Genomic DNA, 19,958 nt, shown 5'->3' with positions numbered 1-19,958 from the left:
TCACTGGTCCTGCAAAAATTACCAGGAACCTGTCTGTCTCTGGAATAGCAGCTAGATCCTCTTTTAGCCACTAAAAGACCCCGTTTTTTCACCTTTTTTTAATTCAAATGAGGAAATGCACTGGTAAATTTTCATTAGAAATATGTATTTTTAAAAGATGTTAAGGTGCAAAGTTAAGGATCCAAAAGACAGGAGGTGTCAGGATTCCTGCTGCCCATAAAACACTCATACTGCCTGTCATGACTTGATGATTTACCGTACAGATTTTACTTAATCATAATTCACCTGTAGATTTAATGCTCTGGTCTGAGCATTTGACTCGTAAGCACACAAAGAGCCTTATTTTAATCTCATTTACTGATGTAGCTGTTCTCATAACCTGTGTTTTGTCTTATCTCTCTAAGCAAAATCTTTGCCTATTGACAAGCACTGAGAGAGCAGAATAAAAGATAGACAAAGAAACTCCAATAGATAAAGTTATCAAAAAAAGTTATCTTTCCAGCTTGCTATTTCTTAGATTGAGAAGTACTTGGGAAGAGTTTGAAGAAAAACTGGGTTTTTCATTTTGGTGTCATGGACACCAAGAATATGTGCTTATCACAACTGTTATTTGAAAAGTGTTCCAAGACATAAAAGAAACTATATTCTAATATAGTAACTAGAGGTGTTTTTAGCAGATTAGGACAAGTCACAGCATGAAGGAACCTGCATCTTTTTTTTTTCCATGGAATATTGGGTCAAAGAAACTAGCTTAGTTGCTGCTGTACTTTTTTTAAGCATTGACAGCTCAACTGCAGTCAAATCCAATTCTCCCTGATTTGAAGAAGAGATCTAAACCTGAGTTTCCCAAGTAGCAAGACCCTTCCCCACACTGGCTATGAGTCTCTCAGCTGTGTCTTGCAGCTATTCCACTTTGTAAAAGTTATAATTATCACTCTTTGTTTACTAAAGAGAGATAGACTGTACTCCCATGGCTGAAGCATACACTCCATCGCTCCTCAGGTAAAGATCTTGCTGCAGTTATGATTTAGTGTTAAAAAGTTTTGGCAATAGATGTCAGCTTCTGCATAGTCACAGTAGTCTTTGGGCTGAGCTACTAAGATGGGCTGGGTCATCGTTGTCCTGACTGAGTGATCTGTTGGCCACCAATTAGCTTTCTCTGACTGGTGATTCCATTGTAGAACCTAAGGAATGGATCCAAGTTTTAATTTTTGCTGGTTTAGGTTGGTTTCCTAGGTTCCTATGGCAGGTTCATCCCTGTGATAAGTTCACATTTTGATGAGCTGAACGTTTCTGTGGAAAAAAGGTTCCTGATCAGTTATAATTACTATGCTGTTGTATATTATACTGTTTAGTGAAGTTTTGAAAGTATGGCCTTAGGGATAATATCTTAAACTGTTTCTGTTAATTGACAGTGTTATTCAAACATTTTCCTTCTACCCCAACCCTGGTAATATGCATGAGTTATATTATTGCAGTAATTATTTAGATCACTTTTTTTAAATTCTCAATTTTTTTTCAAAGGGTTTTTGACTTAAAATGTTTTGTAATGCTTTTATGCCTCTGATTCTTTCTCAAGTAACACGTTTTTTCATGTATTATTTGGAAAAAGACATTTCAGAATCCCTCTAGAATTATTCAGTTTGGAAAACATCCTATAGACATAATTTGCTGGAGGCAAGCTAGCACTGCAGATTAGAAGTTTACATACAGGCAACAGATACACCAGTATTACTTTAAATCATACTGAAAGAGGGGAAAAAATTACATCTGCTAGGCCTGAAAGACTTTTATTTAGTATCTCCTAAAAAATAAAGTATGTTATGACATACCCGGTAAATTATTGATCTCCGCTCATTTGCCATTAGTATTTTGTTCTCAAGGCTGCAATGTAGTCTCACAGACTCTCAGAAATACCTTTCAGCTTTGACAGAATTAAGAAAATGATTCCTAGGTAACATTAAATGAAATACTAAGAAAAAAAGTGTTTCCTAATTCTTTCTAGTCCTAAAACTTCTAATATCAAAAAAAACAGGTTTCTTATGCATAGATAAAAGGTAAGAAACATATTGACAGGTATAAAAAATGAACAAATTAGTATATAAGTTAAGAGCTTTGAGATCTTCTTTCATGCCACTGTGACAGAATTCATTCATTCCTGTATGTGATTTTCAGTATATCATGATTTATTTGGGAGTAGGCTACATGGGAATAACATAGCAGATTACTGGTCAGAATCTCCTCTGACTTGCAGTTATGCACTGTGATTGATATATATATACATACATACACATATATGTATACTTATTTATTATTTTTTTCAAATGAAAGTACTGTATCTTAGTCCTTATTTTCATGTTAAAATGAAAGGTTAATTGCCACTAGCTTTGCAAAATTACTCAGTGGAATGCATGGTTTTATGTGCTACAACAAATTAGTAAGAATATCTGAGTCATAAAATGAAAATATGAAGTTAATATTGTACTGTCATACCTAAATCATAAAGATAATTTTGCATGTATAATATTCAAAGAGGTCAAAATAAGCCAGCATTTCCAATGATGATTATGGGATCTATCTTAATTTTTAGCTACCTAACTTCTGAGACCTAAACTTGATATCGTCCTTCAGGTTATTAGGGATTATGTCATGATCTGCTATTATGCCTGTACTGGTTTTCTCTGGGATAGAGTTAGTTTTCTTTACAGTAGTTCTATGGTGATACATTTTGGATTTATGACCAAAACAAAGTTGCTAACACAGGGATGTTTTAGCTATTACAGAGCAGTGCTTACACATCATCAAGTCTTGTTCTTTTTCCTACATTACTTCATCAGCAAGTGGCCTGGGGGTGCACAAGAATTTGGGAGGAGACACAGCTGGAACAGCTGATCCCAATTGACCAAAGGCATGTCCCACATAGTATGATGTCATGTTCAGCATGTAAAACAGGAAGAAAAAGGAGGAAGAGAGGGCATGCAGAGTGATGGTATTTGTCTTCTCAAGTCATCATAGTGTGTGATGGAACTCTACTTTCCTGGAAATGGATGAAGATCTGCCTGCCCATGGAAATTAGTGAATTAATTCCTTGGTCTGCTTTGCTTGTATGCATAGCTTTAGCTTTACCTATTAAACTGCCTTTGTCTCAGCCCAGGAATCCTCTCACTTTTACTCTTCCAGTTCTCTCTGCCATGATCTCACTGCAACTGGCTGCATGGGGGTGAACTGCTGGCCAGGGTTAACCCATAGTAGATTTCCTACCGGGAAAGCAGTTCTTCAAACATTTAAGCTTCATGGAAGTGCTTGTTGCAGATTGCTGAGTGTTGACAGCCTTTTCCTTGCAACAAGAACATTCGTAAAGTGACCTACATCAGTGATGAATGTAAAACATTAAATTGCCGTTCTTTATCAAAAGCTAAAAACTACTTCTTTATATCACTCATCTTACCTCAGTTCCTCTAATCTCTTACTCCTCCTTCCATTTCCTTAATAAATAAATAAAAAGGAGGTTGGGACATCCCTTTTTTTCTATAGTAGATAGTAACAGGACAAGGGGTAATGGGATGAAGCTGGAACACAAAAAGTTCCACTTAAGCATAAGAAAAAACTATTTCACTGTTCAGGTGAGGGAGCCCTGGAACAGGCTGGCCAGAGGGATTGTGCAGGCTCCTTCCTTCGAGGTCTTCAAGATCTGCCTGGACATGTTCCTATGTGACCTGATCTAGGTGAATCTGCTTCTGCAGGGGGGTTGGACTAGATGTTCTCTAAAGGTCCCTTCCATTCTATGATTCTATGATTCAAATCTCATCAAGGCCTGGGATATAACCAGAAGAATCTCATTGTTAGCCAGTCCTTCTAACCCTTCCAATGTTTACTTCATATTTTGCCTAACGTTTAACTGAATTTCTGAAGAATTCCTACTTAATCAAAAAACTTCCAAAATCACAAAATCACAGGATCTCAAGGGCAGGAGGGACCTCAAAAGATCATCAACCACCCTGCCAGAGTAGGATCACCTAGAGTAGGTCACACAGGAACTTGTCCAGGTGGGTTTTGAATGTCTCCAGAGAAGGAGACTCAACAACCCATCTGAGCAGCCCATTCCAGTGCTCCCTCACCCTCACAGTAAAGAAATTCTTCCTTGTATTTCTTTGGAACCTCTTATGTTCCAGCTTGTACCCATTGCTCCTTGTCCTGTCATTAGACATCACTGAGAAGAGCCTGCCTCTATCTTGCTGTCACCCACCCTTCATGTATCTGTAAACAATAATAAGATCACACCTCATTCTCCTCTTCTCCAAGCTAAAGAGCTCCAGTTCCCTCAGCCTTTCATCATAAGGCAGATGTACCACTCCATTATCTTGGTGGCCCTGCGCTGAACTCTCTCCAGCAGCTCCCCGTGCTTCTTGAACTGAGCCCAGAGCTAGACACAGTAATGCAGATGTGGTCTCACAAAGGCAGAGTAGAGGGGGAGGAGAACCTCTCTTGACTTACTAATCTCACCCTTTCTAATACAGCCCAGGATGCCATTGGCTGTCTTGGCCACTAGGGCACATTGCTGGCTCATGGTCATCCTGCTGTACACCAGCACCATCAGGTCCCTTTCCTCTACACTACACTCTAAGAGTTCATTCCCCAACCTGTACTGGTACATGGGGTTATTCTTTCCCAGTTACAGACTCTACACTTGCCCTTGTTGAGTTTCCTTAGATTTCTCTCTGCCCAGCTCTCAAGCCTGTCCAGATCTCATTGAATGGCAGCACAGCCTTCTGGTGTGTCAGCCACTCTCCCCAGTTTAGTATCCTCAGCAAACTTGCTGACAGTGCCCTATGTTCCCTCATCAAGGTCATTAATGAATATAAGAAACAGTACCAGTCCCAGCACTGACCCGTGAGGGACTCCACTAGATACAGGCCTCCAACTAGACCCTTCTCCATTGATCACAACTCTCTGCCTCCCTCCCTTCAGTCAGTTAACAACCCACCTCACTACCTGATCATCCCTTTGCTAAAGCCATGTTGACTGCTCCTAATGACCCTCTTGTCCTTTAAATGCCTGGAGACAGCACCCAGGATATGTCGTTCCATCACCTTTGCAGGGATGAAGATGAGGCTGACAGGTCTGTAGTTACTCAGCTCCTCCTTCTTACCCTTTTTGAAGACTGACTTGACATTTGCTTTCCTCCAGTCCTCAGGCATCCACGACTTACTGAAGATGATGGAGAGTGGTTTAGCAATTACCTCTGCCAGCTCCTTCAGCGCCCAGAGGTGTATTCCTTCAGGGCCCATGAATTTATATATGACCAGATTGCTCAATTGATCCTTAACCCAGTCCTCATTAACCACACAAAACTCCTCCTTTAACTTGACTTCCTCTGGAGTCCAGAGGACAGTCTCCAGCAGTATAGACAGAGGCAAAGAAGGCATTCAGTAACTCTGCCTTCTCTGTATCCTCTGTCACCAGGGCATCCACCTCATTCAACAGTGGGCCTACACTGCTTCTAGCATCAGTTTTATCTGCAACTTATTTGAAGAAACCCTTCTTTTGTCCTTGACCTCCTTTGCAAGATACAACTCCAATGAGGCTTTAGCTCTCCTAATTGCCTTCCTACATCCTCTAATGACAGTCTTATATTCATCCCAAGTGACCATCCCTTCCTTCCATAATTTATAGACTCTTTTCTTCCACTTGAGTTTGCCCAATAGTTCCCTATTTAACCGTGTGGGTCTCCTGGCTCCCTTCTTTGATTTCTTACCTGCTGTGATGCTCTGATCCAGAGAGTGGAGAAAGTGATCTTTGAATAAAGAACAAATAGCTTGAACCCCTTTATCCTCTAATACCCTGTCCCATGAGATGTCTCCTAGCAATTGCTTGAAAAGGCCAAAGTTGGCCCTGCTAAAGTCCAGGGTTGTGGTCTTACTTGGCATTCTGTTCCTATCACACAAGATCCTGAACTCCACCATCTTGTAGTCACTGCAGCCAAGGATACACCCTGCTTCACCCTGCTTATTCCTGAGTACAAGATCCAGTAGTGCTCCTCTCCTAGTTGGCACATCCACCATTTTTATCACGAAGTTATCATCGATGCATTGAAGGAACCTCCTGGACTGTAAGTGGCTAGCTGTGTAGGTCTTCCAGCAGATGTCTGGGTAACTGAAATCCCCTATGAGAACTAGGGCCTGTGATTTTGAGGCTGCTCCCAGCTGCCTGTAGAAGGCCTCATCAACTTCCCCACCATGATCAGGTGGCCTGTAATAGACACCCACAACTGTGTCACACATGCTATCCTTAATTCTAACCCACAAAATCTCAACTTGCCTCTCATCCTTACCTGGACAGAATTTAGCGCATTCCAGCTGCTCTTTCACATAAAGAGCAACTCCACCATCTCACCTAAAAAGGACATAGCCATCCATCAATACATTCCAGTCATGTGAGCTGTCCCATCATGTCTCTGCAACTGCCACCACATCATAATCCCTTCCCTGTATTCAGACTTCCAACCCCTCCTGTTTATTCCCCACACTGTATGCATTGGTGTACAGGCATTTCAAGAAGGAAGCTGATCATGTAGGCCTGCCACCCTTAGGCTCAAATCTCAGCAAATGACCTTCTTTCCTTTTTTCACCTATTTGCATTTCATAAGTAACAACAACACTGAGCCTAGAGGTTTAATATACACAGTCTGGTGTTATTGTCCATAGTTAAAAGGATGGCTGTGTTTACTAATGGCAAAAAAAATGTTTCTCTACTTGCCCTGAAAGTACAAAAGCATGAAAGCCTCAAAGTTTTGAGCTTTAGTCATGGGGAGTAGCTTGTCATCCACTTGGCCACACCACCCTGCACACATACGTGCCACTGCCATGGCTCCCCTGACTCCCTGGAGCCACACTGCCAGGACAATACCTTGTCTCTGGTATCCGTGCTGTGGATATGGCAATGTAAAAATAAAGCAAAATAAGGCAAAATAAGGCTGGTGGTGCTGCTCTAAGAAATGTAGGTGACATCTCCTTTTTCTGACATTTACTCCAATATTGCTCAGGAAAGCTCTTAGAGTACTTTGCCAGCTGTATAAGAATTACTCTCCCTTTTCTCCTTTTACTGTGTGAACTACCAAATACTAACATTGGCACTGTACGAAACTCACCTCTGTCCTACAGCATCACTAATAGAGACTACTGAGGCTTTCATGCAGTAGATCAAACATCCACTTCTCCGAGGTCTCTTGGATACTTGATCCTCGCTATTAACACTGAAACACAAGCCAAGTAGAAAGGTACTGAATTGTGAGCTATAAGGTACTGACTAGTTGTGAGGAGAAAGAATAGGAAAATAGATAATGGAAGCATAGTTTTAACTGTATTGATCTTTAGCAGTACTTCACAATGGAGGGAAGTAGACCCATGTGGTCCCATTCCCTTCTCCCAAAGCCACAGAGCAAAGATTTATGCTATTCCTCTACATCCTTGGTCTTGGTAGTCTCTCCTGATACCAAGATGTGGGATTTTCCTCCTCCTTCAACTACCTGTTCCGACTCTGACACTGTATAATTGTTTGCATTTCAGGAAGTGCTGCCACCAACAAGCACATTTGTCTTCATGTGATAAGATTGCAAGCTATCATTTCATCGATGCAACACCATAAATGAGAAGAAAAAGCACAAAGGCTCCTAAGATTTCCATTTCCATAAATCTTGCCTAAGGCTCCAGCTGGAGCTGTCCTAGAGGGGCCATGTACAGTGTAGTACAGTATATTCCCTGACTGCTTCTTTAGCCAAATAAATTTTGTTGATGAGTCATGTGGGCACTGCAGAGCATTTCAAAGACCCATCTGGCAGAATAAAGTCACTCGCCTTCAAAGCGTAGTGTATCTCAAAAGGTTCAGCATTTGGATTTGGTTTGAATTCTTGGATCGTTATCTGAATTCCTAGAGACTGTATAACAGGATTTTTTTTCAGAATTACCAGCATTTCAGCTTCTAGTTAAACCCATGTAATAACACAAGGAAGATTTTTCTCCCAGTATTTTTGTCAAAATGAAAAGTGTATCTCAGGAGATGGGAAAAGAGGTAAAACCTAAATATATCATGACTTTAAGTAAGATTTAGTTCAGGATTTGTTCTAGAAATAAACTGAGAATTCTACTCTATCACTTTACTGTTGTTTAGATATTTATATTGTTATAGGGGCTGATTCATTTAATTTCACAATATCTCAAATATATATTTTGTTTCTACTAAATTACCAAGTTAATTTCTGCCTATGTTCCAGCCTGGCAACCATGTCTCTTAATGCGGTGAATAATTGAAAGGGAGCCTTGGGTTTGCAAAATGCTGCATATAGTCCATCAGTTCTACTTTGCTTCAATCCTTCTAAACTATTTCTATGAAGAACATGAAATGCAATGATTTTTCAAAGAATCAGTCTTTGGAAAGATTACATTTGCTAACTTGAGTCTCAGATGAAATCTCACTATGTTAACTTTTTCTAGAAAGATTTAAAGCAATTGATGAATTCTGAAATATTTTCCTCTTTCTACGAGAATATTTGCATTTTCTTATTTGCATGACTTTGGCTTACCTAGCAAATTATTATATTTTGCTTTAGTTCCTGCAAGGAAAGAACATATGCAGAACATCTATTCACACTTATAAATCTGTGGATGAAATGTATACCTTTATTTTAAATTCCTTCCATTAATTCTTTGAATGTCTTATCTTTTTCAGTTTTTATCACTTAGAAGATTAGACCAGATAGATAGATCATGGAATATCTGGAAATACACTGCAGGCTGTCTTTGATTACTTCAAGTTCATCTGGATGGTTCATTTTGTTCGCAGCTGCTGATAGATAGAATATGTAAAACCTGATTTTTTGAGAGTACTGAGTATCTCCCAGCTCTCACAAAGTACAAGTATAAATGATTAAGATTAGTTACCTAATTCTCTCTGATTTCCTCATAGAACTAAGTTTGTTACAGTATCTAAATGTAATGAAATATTTATTGGCTAAGAATGATAACAAGTTAAAATGTTGAGAGTATTCTTAAGGCTAGATCATGTCTAATGTTTTTAGGATTATATGTACATCAAATCAAAGAAAGGCCAAGCATCTCATTTATAAAAGACTCGTTTTGACCATGATTTCTCTTTCAATAGCAGAAGTACTACCGCTTGTTAATGTATCAAGCATCATAAGGTGATGAAGAAAGAAGATATTTCCAAATACCTGATTTCCTATTAGGTACAATTGCTGCTTTGAAAATAGAGTACTCTGCTTTAAAACAGCCTTTATGCACTTTGCTCTTTTCAAGAATGTGTAAGCAGAAACAGCATAGAGAAGTACACTAGAGGCAAAGTAGGTCTAGCAAACATTTATAGTCTATAGGAGAAAAGTAGAAATAGGAGAGGATTAGGATTCTCATACACTAAGCAACTTTTTACTTTAGCCAATTCTGAAATAACGCATTATTCAGTACAAGTGAAGATAGTGATAACATTGTCAACATAGGCATTTGTCTATACTGTAAAGAAATTGTTAGAATTACAGAATAATAATACAAACTAGTGAGTTCTTAATTTATCATGACAGGGGAAGAGGAAAATAGGGGAGAAAGTGCTGTACCTTTGATGTAGTCTTCACAAGAAGGTCTATAAATTACTTGTTTCTTTAATACTGTTTGGCAAGGTGCAAGCCAGTGAACATCACAAGTACTAAGGAAAAATTGGGAAAAAAAATACTTGTTTTGTCAAACACAACCATTATGAAATTAAGTAGCTTCGTACTTTAGTTTCTTCACATTATACTCTCACTTCTGAGTGCAAACTTTGCCGATGGCAAAGGGAAAAACAAAGTGTTGACAGTTAACTATAGCTGGCCACCTGGCCATCCATTACACCCCAGATGTGAATTGTGAATTTTTTATATTCTTTCTATTTGAGGAAAATGCTTTCTCTGATGTTCTTGAGCAACACTTTTCAACTGGAGAAATCCACAGATTCTTACTTTGATGGACTCGTCATTTCAGCACAGACATAAGGAAGAATGGTGGGGAGATGGAAAAATGAAGGAAGTGGCATATTTTTGCCACCTGTCTGCTTGTAAATTGGGTACTCAGTTTGGTAATTGTTGGGGTCCATAGAAGTCTATTTCAGTCTGCAAAATAGATATTTCATAGGTATATTTTCTTTGCCCGGTGCTCAGTGAGTGGTTCCGCTGGATTTATAAAAATCTTTTCTCAACGTGAAGTGTCTTAAGAGTCAGCAAAAATGTGTATTTGTAACAAATCTGACTGAAACAAAAAAGTGAAAAATGTGATTGCTCTTCCTGTACTCCTTATAAACAAAGGTATAGCCCCCATCAGATTGAAAGAAAGCCAAAATATAACTTTACACTCTCTATGATTGAGACCAGAGACTTAAGCCTTTCCTCCCATCCTCCACTTTACTAAGCCTGTTGGCAACTCTGGGGCTTCCTTCATGTGCATAGTTGGAGCTGCTATACTCTAGATTAGGCAATGAGGACAACCAAAGCATGCTGTTTTGTTATTGTTTTTTTTAATTGTTTATAGGAAACAAAACAACTCCAATAGGACTGTTCAAGACATTGCATTCACTGTGGTAATGGTTGGTGGTAATGGTTAAGCAATAAGATGTAGTTTGATTTCTTGGTCAGAGAGGGATTCAGTAATTTTTATGTCCTATGTACTGCATGAAAGATCTCATCATCAGGGAAAAGTTATTATTTCTTAGTCCCTCCCATCAGTTATAGCCCAAGATATCATCCTCATGCTATCAAATGTAATATATTACTCAGAAGATCTTTGATGATCCTGAGGGGAAAAAAAAATCTGACCAGATCGTGCACAGAGATGTAAGTGAAAACAGACAAGAGAAAAACTGCATTATCTAGTTCAAGAAGTTGAAATACAGTGGCTACTACTCCCGTCTTTGTTCAGGAATGTGTGATCAAGAGCAGTGCCACTATCAGCTTGTCAAGGTATATGGAGGGATGTAGCTTGGATGGGAAGAGAGTGGAAATACAGATTAGTTTACAGTTTCCAGTAAAGTTTTATTGAAGTCTGTTTTCTTTTTTCTCTATGTCTTTAAAAATAAGTAAAAAATCACTTTTTCTATTAACCATTTATTACCTCTAAGACTGATTTTTGCTTTCTACTAAGACTTCTCTACACATTTTGACTTCAAATTAGAAAAATTTGACAAGCCCATTGGTATCATAATAGTAGCAGAAAGTATCCAGAGTAAATGAGAATGTAGTGAGTCTTTAATTTTTGAAAACCTACAGTCACATATCCCTTCATCTGCTTCATACCTCTTCATCTCATTTTCTTCAGAAGCTCCACTTAGCAGCAGTGGCACCTACAGGATGGAAGGCAGCGGAAGCTGCTATATCTCAGGCAATAATTTCATGTGATCAGAGAGATGCTCTACTGCATGCTGACAGTACACTTGGCATTAATTCCTAGTCATTGCACAAAATTAAAATGCATTTTGTAATTTTGATGCAATATCTGGCACACCAATAGCTTTCTTCTGCCTTAAATCCATGCTTAAGATATGCATAACGTTTGCTGGAAGGAAAGACACTGTTTGTAGGCAAAGCTGAAAATTTACCACAAGACACAAGCATCATCCAACTGTCAAAAACAGGGTTTTTTTCTTGCTGGCAATGAAGATTTTTTTTGCCCATTTTTTACCTTTCAAGCTTAACTAGGCAGCATGTGATAAGAAAGAAAAGAAGGAAGGAAGGAAGGAAGGAAGGAAGGAAGGAAGGAAGGAAGGAAGGAAGAAAGAAAGAGAGAAAGAAAGAAAGAAAGAAAGAAAGAAAGAAAGAAAGAAAGAAAGAAAGAAAGAAAGAAAGAAGGAAAGAAAGAAAGAAAGAAAGAAAGAAAGAAAAGAGTGCACTGTGGGATGAACTCAAGGAATGTACATCTCATCTGGAATTATCTTTTTCCAGTCCCCGGTTTTTTAACTTCCCAATAAAGTAGCACTTTCACTGTTGAACACACTACTACTGGAGTACGAATTTCAGGGCTTGTAACTTTAGACCATTTTTATTGATCTTCATGAGTTTGCAGTGGGGACTTCAAGGTCATTTGGTCACCAGGGTTAACTTTGCAGCAATGAAAAGCAATAAACGCATTGAGGATAGGCAGGTATTTATTATGAGTCTTTAATTTCCCCAAAATTGCAATACTTGTTAGAAAGTATTGAAAAAATAAGTTCTTGTTTCCTTTGACATGTCCTTTCTTTAAGCATTCTTCTTAACTTGCTGCCCCCATGACCTCCTTAGTAGCAGATACAATTCATTTCTTATGCAGACTGACAAAAAAGATGCATGGTATATGGCACTGCATATCTTTACTTCATTATTTCCTCATAGCAAAGACTTGAAACTGTAATGTGTGAGAAAGAAAAGGTGCCAACATGACATTTACTACTGCTAATATGAATCTGATTAATTCTACAACAAGAAACATCGTCTTAACTCTTTATCTTCTTGTGTGTGTTTTTTGTTTGAACCAAATTGATAAATCAGAATATTTTGACAAATAACATATACTTGCAGCCCTTGTTGAAGCAAACAATATCACAACCTAGTCATTTGCAGTAAGTTTATTATAAGGGAAGCAAAAGGCTGTCTTTTAACAATATTTACATTTGTCTACTAAGCTGAAATCTGTTTTATATAGTTCATTTACAATATATTTAGCCATAGTTACACTTTATTTTTAGGACAGTACAGTGAAAGTCAGAAATAGTTTCACTGTGCTTCACCATGCCTTATTCTACAGAACTGTGATTCATCACGTTCAATAAAAAATACTTTCTCCAAAGGAGGTGTTACTAAAGCCTGATTGTTATATTTGTGCCCTTTTTTGCAGCTCAGAATGCTTGCTTTCTGTTTGGAACTTGTGTATCCAAGATCTGACCTCTTTAAATATTAGTGATGCAACTTTTTTGTAGTTTATGCAATCAAAACTATTTAAACTTTATTATTATTATTGTTTAGCTTGATGTCTCATTGGTGACTTCTTTTGGTTTTGTACTTTAAAAGACTCTTTTCCTTCTCAGTTATTGGTGGACAGATGAGAAAAATTAAATGTTGTAGTTTCACATTCTTCAATCCAACTTCTTACTACTTGCAGGTTTGGCTGAAATGTCAAAAATGTAGAAACTGTGAAAAATACCATAGAATATGCCAAAGTATGTACTTATAGAGAAAATGTTTTTCATTAAGAGAAAGGGGAAAAAAAAGAAAACTGCATTACAGGGAAACAAAAAAAAAAAAGAAAGGCATTTGATCTATATACATATAATGTTTCCCTTATGTATAACATGTATATTTAAACATCTATGAAAATTGGAAAGAAATAACCCAGAACATTTAAACACTGTTATATTTTTTAATGCAGGGTGACAAACATCAGATTCCAATGTCTGATGACCTTGTGAGTAAAATGCTTTCCTTGGATTCATTTCTTTTTCTTCCTTTATTGTATAAATTTTAAATGTCCATAGAACTATTACTGTGGAGAAAAATAAGCTGGCTGCTAACACAACTGTCTGGACATAAAATATGGAAAGGGGGAGGGAAAAAAAGTGAGAGAAAAAAAAATTATGAACCAGTGTTGGAGGAGGATAAACAACATTTTGCCAAAGTCCATAGGCTATTGGTAAGCAACTGGGGTTAAGACTGGCTGTTGCTTTGTAATACCGAAGCAATACGAATAACTTTGAATGCAAGCAGATGACACATAGGTCAGGATTTTAAATGTGAACACATGCTCCAGAGGAAACCATACAGGAATAAAAGTTGTTCCTGTTTTGTTAGTTTAGATTCTGAAAGAAGCTTTTGTGTGTAAAGATGTAACACGATCTCAATGCCTGGAGCCATGCCCCATGGTACACAGACCGCTGTGTTTGTCCAGTGTACCAAAGGTAGAGAAACTTGCAGCCTGTCTATTTCCAGGCTGGCACTGGCTTTTGTGAAATGAGATTTACTTTCAGAAGAATGATACCAAAAGAGACCTTTCTTATCAGTCCGTGGGGGGTTTTAGCAGGGAGAGTGTGAGCCCTGCTGAAGGTAAATCTTGATGATCATTGCTTTAAAAAAAAAAAAATTAAAGAGCAGTTCTGTTTCAGTATTATAAACTCTCCTCTTTGAATACCTTCCAGAAATCTGCTGGTTTAATTTCTTAGTCCCATCTGTTTCCCTCTCACTGGCTATATTTGTTAGTATTTCCTCAAGCAGCATGTTGTATTGCCCTTACTGTGCTGGAGGAAAAGGGCATAGATTGATCATTTTACAGGACAGGGAAACGTTTATTTTGGGCTGGAGTAAAGTGCATTTCCTTGTTTCCTGCCCAGAGTTACAGAAAAAAAAAAAAAAAAAAAGGAAAAAAAGAGAGATTTCTCCAGGAAAAAAAAAAAATAAAGGAAAAAACAAGCAGAGTCTGTTTTGGTATACTACGGGAAAAAAGAAGCAGCAATGTCAGGAGGGCCATTAGGCTGCTTATCTGTCTTTCTACTTTGGCACGTGAAAGCTCCCAGCTCAGCATGCCATGTGTCAAATCTATCATTTGATATGTCAGGAACCATTATTCCCTCTTTTGTCACCAGTTTTGACCAAAGGATGAAAAATTGCTGTCTTACACAGACAAAATTATTGCTGAAAAAAAGGGCAACTATGGCACATAGGACTAGGCCAAGGTGAAACCTGGGGAAACTCTCCTTAGATTAGGTCTGGGTTAAGAGAATATTGATCTGTGTGCTAAAAACTGTTGATCTCTCTCTGAGCAGAGGATGACAAATGGTAGCAAACAAAAAATTGAGTGTCTCCAAGGACATTTGAGCTGCTCTCTGTTTTTCTGTATATGTTTGGTTTGTGGGTTCTGCTCTAGGGATTTAAACTAAAATAAGCAAATATTAAACAGAAAGGAAACAGCTGCAAAATGAAACAGTGAGAAACTACAGGAAGACTACAGCCTGTTAGAAATTAGGCCAGGTATTAAAAGTGTTAAATGGCTTAATCATAAAAAAACATGTGTTTATTGCAGAAGTTTAGCATATTGCAATTTTTAGGTGTTTGAGGCTGATTTTCTTCCCAATGTTCATGCAATTTTAGTATAGCAAACAGAGTGTCAACATCATACTATTGTTTCATATGAATTTCTGGAATATCATTTCAAGCTTTTTTAGAAGCACAAATTTCAAGATGTTCTGTATGGATGATTCACAGACAAATTATGTTAAGGGCAGTAATAAGCTAAGGCTTCACAGTAGCTTGAACATTTCTTGAAATCAGCAGCAACTTCTTTTTTCTTCATTGAATATACCCAGAGATGAGTGAGAAAATCCAGTTCCTGTGCTGAGATCAGAGTAGTCATAATGGTTGTCTCAGCAAGCACCCAAGCAGGACAAGCGCATTTTTCAAGTAATATAAGAGAAGAGGCAGGTAGGCTGTAGACACCTCCACAGAGAAGAGACAATTCCACCAGAGGAGAAAATTGTGGCAGGATTTTGCTTTACTTCAAGTTTTATTGGTAGAGCTCTGATTTTGAATAAAAGTTGAAAATAATGGTCGTGAAAGTCTCTTTTGGCCTCAGGGGTGCTGAGGTATGCTATAAACTAGTGCCATATACAACCAAAACTGGAACAAGGATTTGTTTTTCTCAAGTCTGAGACCCAGAGCAAGTGTGACTCTCCAAGTTTGTATTGGCATGAACCTTGGGCCTCCTAAGGCCATCTTTTCTGAATAATGTCAGTGATTCAGAGTCCCTTCAGTGCATGTTCCTGCTCTCATTGCTGCATACAACTGCCAAGATCCATGAGTCTCCACTGACATTTCTGAATTTGCCAATGCTGGTTTGTCATCCATACACTTTCCCATTTTCTACTCCTTCCCACTGGAGGTCACTGCAGCAGAGGAGTTGTGGACAACTAATCTAACTTCCCACCAGTACAGGTATCTAGGAGCAGGTAGAGGTACATGTGGCTGATGTGTATCATTTTGAACCCCTCAGTGAGCATAAATGGTCAAAAGACGCATATATCTTTTGGATGGATGTGGCAGAATAAAGAGAAAATGACATGGGAGATTTTCAGGGTCCTCACTTCAGCTGAACTTGGCTGGTTGCAGCAGAGCTGACCTGAATGTCAATTTATCAAAACTAGTAGTGAAATATCCCAGAGTAGGTTCCATTTTTATAAAGTTGCAACTGATTCTTTGCTGATTTCCTAACAGATCATCTGTCTCCTTCCTTGACACCATGTCCATTAGCCAATGGGTTCCCCAGCTCTCAAACTCCCAGACCCCTTCACCTCCCAGCAGCAAACCTGGTAAGTTGATACAGAGTAGAAACTCCTTCCACAAGCACAAACTCTTTCTAAGAGAGCAATGATAATCTAGATGAATGTTGTATAGTCTTTAATACTAAACATGACACCCCAGAATGGAAAAATATTTAAGTCTCACAAATCTTTCATAATTGATACTGAATTTGACAATATTGAGACTGAGCACATAAGTTCCAGCACTCTTTGCTATTGGCCACAAACAGAAGGATGTAAATACTGAAAATTTTACATCATTCTGAGCTGATATTCAGGCATGTCTTGTTTAAAGTAGGTAGAAATTCTTGGAATATTTCAACCATATTTTCAATGTAAAAATTATCTCATTTAAAAAGATAATTTTCCCACATAGTTCAGTTATGACAGTTTCCCTCCTCCTCTCTTATTTTTGCAAGAGAATTAAAATATGTTGAAAATATATATTGTTGTTTAAAACAAAATCGAGCCAAATGTCAGTTCGGGGTGGGGGGAAAGTGTTTATTTCTGTTTTTCTAAAGCAGAAAAAAAAATCTAATTATTTGGTTTCCTTATGTGAGGAAGGAGATGTGAAATAAGTTTGGGGAGTCTGGGGAGGGTTAGGGGGCTTTCTTTTTGGGAGGCTTTTTGGGGACTTTCCTTCCCGGGGGCTTTTTGGGGGGAGCTTTTCTTTCCCCATCAAGCCTAGGTGAGTCACCAGACAGAAGTACAGTTATTCACTGCACAAGTTATATTCTTGTGGACATGTACTTGCAATTGGTTCCTAGTTCTCTGACAGTTTTGGAAAGCTCTGCTTTCAGTTGAATATTGTCACAACGGTGTAGAACATTTATTCTTTTAACTTAGCATTAGTTCACAGATTAGTTGGTAGATTCATAGTGAGAGAAAAGAGAGTTGAACTGGTGAAATGGCTCATTACCTCCAAAAAGTCAGCTCTTCCTGCTGCCACTTTATTCTCTGGTACCTATTCTGGCACTCATCTGACACCTCTATGAGACAGCTCAGCTCACTACACCAGCAGAACATCATTCACAATTCTTGGTTAGGTTCAATTTCTGTCTATTCAATGGTCTGAACTCATTTACCAAGGACTCATATGAGTCTCAGAGTCATCAAAAGGAACAAGACAGAGAGGTACAGTAAGGGTTTAAAAGCCATCTTTACAGACCCTTCCCCATTACCAGAAACAGCTCCACATAAAACCATGACAACATGGTAGCAGGAAGGAAAAGAGACAGAGAAGAGTTGACTAGCTCAGCTCACCTCATGGAGGAGATGAAGATACTGTGTTACTCTTAATGTTGATGTTGCTCTGATACGTTTGCACCATCATTCCTAATAAGTTCCTCTATGATGGCAAAAGGTGGCTTAACCCCTACTTGTTTACATGGGGATTGATCTAAGGATGCAGTTGCACATTCAGAAGCAGGGATGAATTGGAAAGGTGAGAGAAGGATTTCCCCTGCCCTTTTTCCTGTTTGTCTCTACAGTAGCATGACGATGGCTGCCCTCACTCCCCTAGCTCTACCCACCTGGATTGGGACCACATCACAGCTGGGAAACAGGAAAAAGGAATGAAAACTTTCTGATGCCTTGCATGTTTGGGTTACTCACTGCTAGGCTAGCTTTGAGCAGGTCAGTGATAATATGTTTCTTCAATCACTCGCAAGCACAGTCAAAACTATATCCTGGTACATCCCAGACACAGACTAGAGGATACCAGAAGAAAATAAGTACAATTATTAGCTACTGGTTTACATGTATGGAAAATTTGCCTTTGTGTTCTGGGATCCCTCATATTTTTCTAGTTTCAGTTTCTCTCTGAGTTTGTTGGACAAAGTCCTGCAGAAAAGTCTCATTGCCAAGTTAAAAAGTTCTTCGAATTTCAGAAGTATTTAATCCTTCCCTTACAGTCTTGCCACTTTTATTCTGAGACCCTCAAAAGGACAGAGGAAGAACATTGTTCCTTATAAACCCCTACAAAGGTGAGAACATGTTTGCTTATAAAAACAGCAGAAGCCATGTCCTCAGACTTGATGCTACTCCACCATCAATGATTTTCTCAGAAACAAATTATTCTTGTCTCTAGGGGAAGTATTGTGGTGTCAGAGCATTGGTACTAGATGGCAAAGGAGCATGGGCTGAACTGGGGTATGTGTGTGTATGTGTGTGTGTGTTTGTGTCTTAAGAAAGTATATATACTTTCCGAAATGACATCCAGGGGATCCTCAAATCCTCAACTTATGGTACAAATTAAATCTTGAAGTCAAATTTTCTGTCAGGAGCTCCCAAAGTGTAGCTAGTAAATTACTTATACTACTAGATGTAGGAAAGGATAAATGAGATTAAGTAAAATAAAATCCTGGCCACATTTTCTCCCCCAGTGGAATTGTCTCTTCTCTGTGGAGATATAACCTTCTCTGTGGAGGTGTCTACTGCCTACCTGTCTCTTCTCTTATATTACTTGAAAAATGCACTTGTCCTGCTTGGGCGGTTGCTGGGATAGCCATTATGACTACTCTAATCTCAGCACAGGAACTGGATTTTATGATTTTTACTGTGTTCTAACAAATTAAGAGAGATTCCAATGTCATTGATATACTTATCTGTGTGAGCATGTTGACGTCATCCCTTTTTAACCCTAAATATCTATCATTGATCCCAGTTTGAAATTATTATATCTTTCTGTCAGTAGCCTATGCATGCCTGTGTTTGAGAGATAAGACAACTCTAGATCACAAATTCCCAAATATTAAGATTCAGGAAACAGCAGACCATCATGTCAGTTTTCCTGATAGGACAGAATTTTTCTCTTCAGCTTCCTGGAATCCTTCCACCAATATGGTATCTGAGAGTCTTCTAGAAGTGCTTAACTGACAGCTGTCATATATGATTTATGATTTCCTCAGTCTTCTTCTGAAGGGAAATAGTTTGTGTGCATTAAAAAAAAACACACACAGAATTATCAGGAAAAAAATATTAACTATATAAAGGAGATGTAAGCTTCTCTAGACAAGCAGAACACCAATAACCAAATTGCAAATGTAATCTCAGTTCTAATGTTCACGTTGGAGCTACATCTTTAAGCCAGAGTATTGTGAACACAGTTCAATGGTAGTTTTCTATAGCTTGCAGTTTGCTACTTGAACATAAAGGCATATATTTTTAATGCATAGCTCCTAATTTTGTGTAGTATGCTATTTCATTTTTGTTTACATGCTTCAGTCTTCATTTTTAATGCTTTTTATTAAGCAAAAACAAGCATTTCCAGCAGAAGTATATACATTCTTCAAAATCTTAATTTTTCATTGATTTAAAAGTTTATGTTTGTAAAAGAAAGCCTAAAAAGTCATCCCAACATGCCATCCTGTCTCAATTAACAATATTAAACACAGGCACAACAAACACATGATCTTTTACCCTGCTTCATTGTTTTTAGATAGTCCTTCAAAATTTTTTTGTACTATGTCAGAATCTTCTTACTCTTGAGATAACTTAGATGTCCTAATTTCCATGACAGCAAAAAAAAAAGCTTTAAGTAATTACTTACATGATTATTATTATTATTCATTATAAAGCTATTTACCTTCTATTCAAACCTTAACCAG

Source organism: Colius striatus, chromosome 1 (assembly GCF_028858725.1).
Source record: "Colius striatus isolate bColStr4 chromosome 1, bColStr4.1.hap1, whole genome shotgun sequence".
NCBI lineage: Eukaryota > Metazoa > Chordata > Aves > Coliiformes > Coliidae > Colius > Colius striatus.
This window is presented reverse-complemented; position numbering follows the sequence as displayed.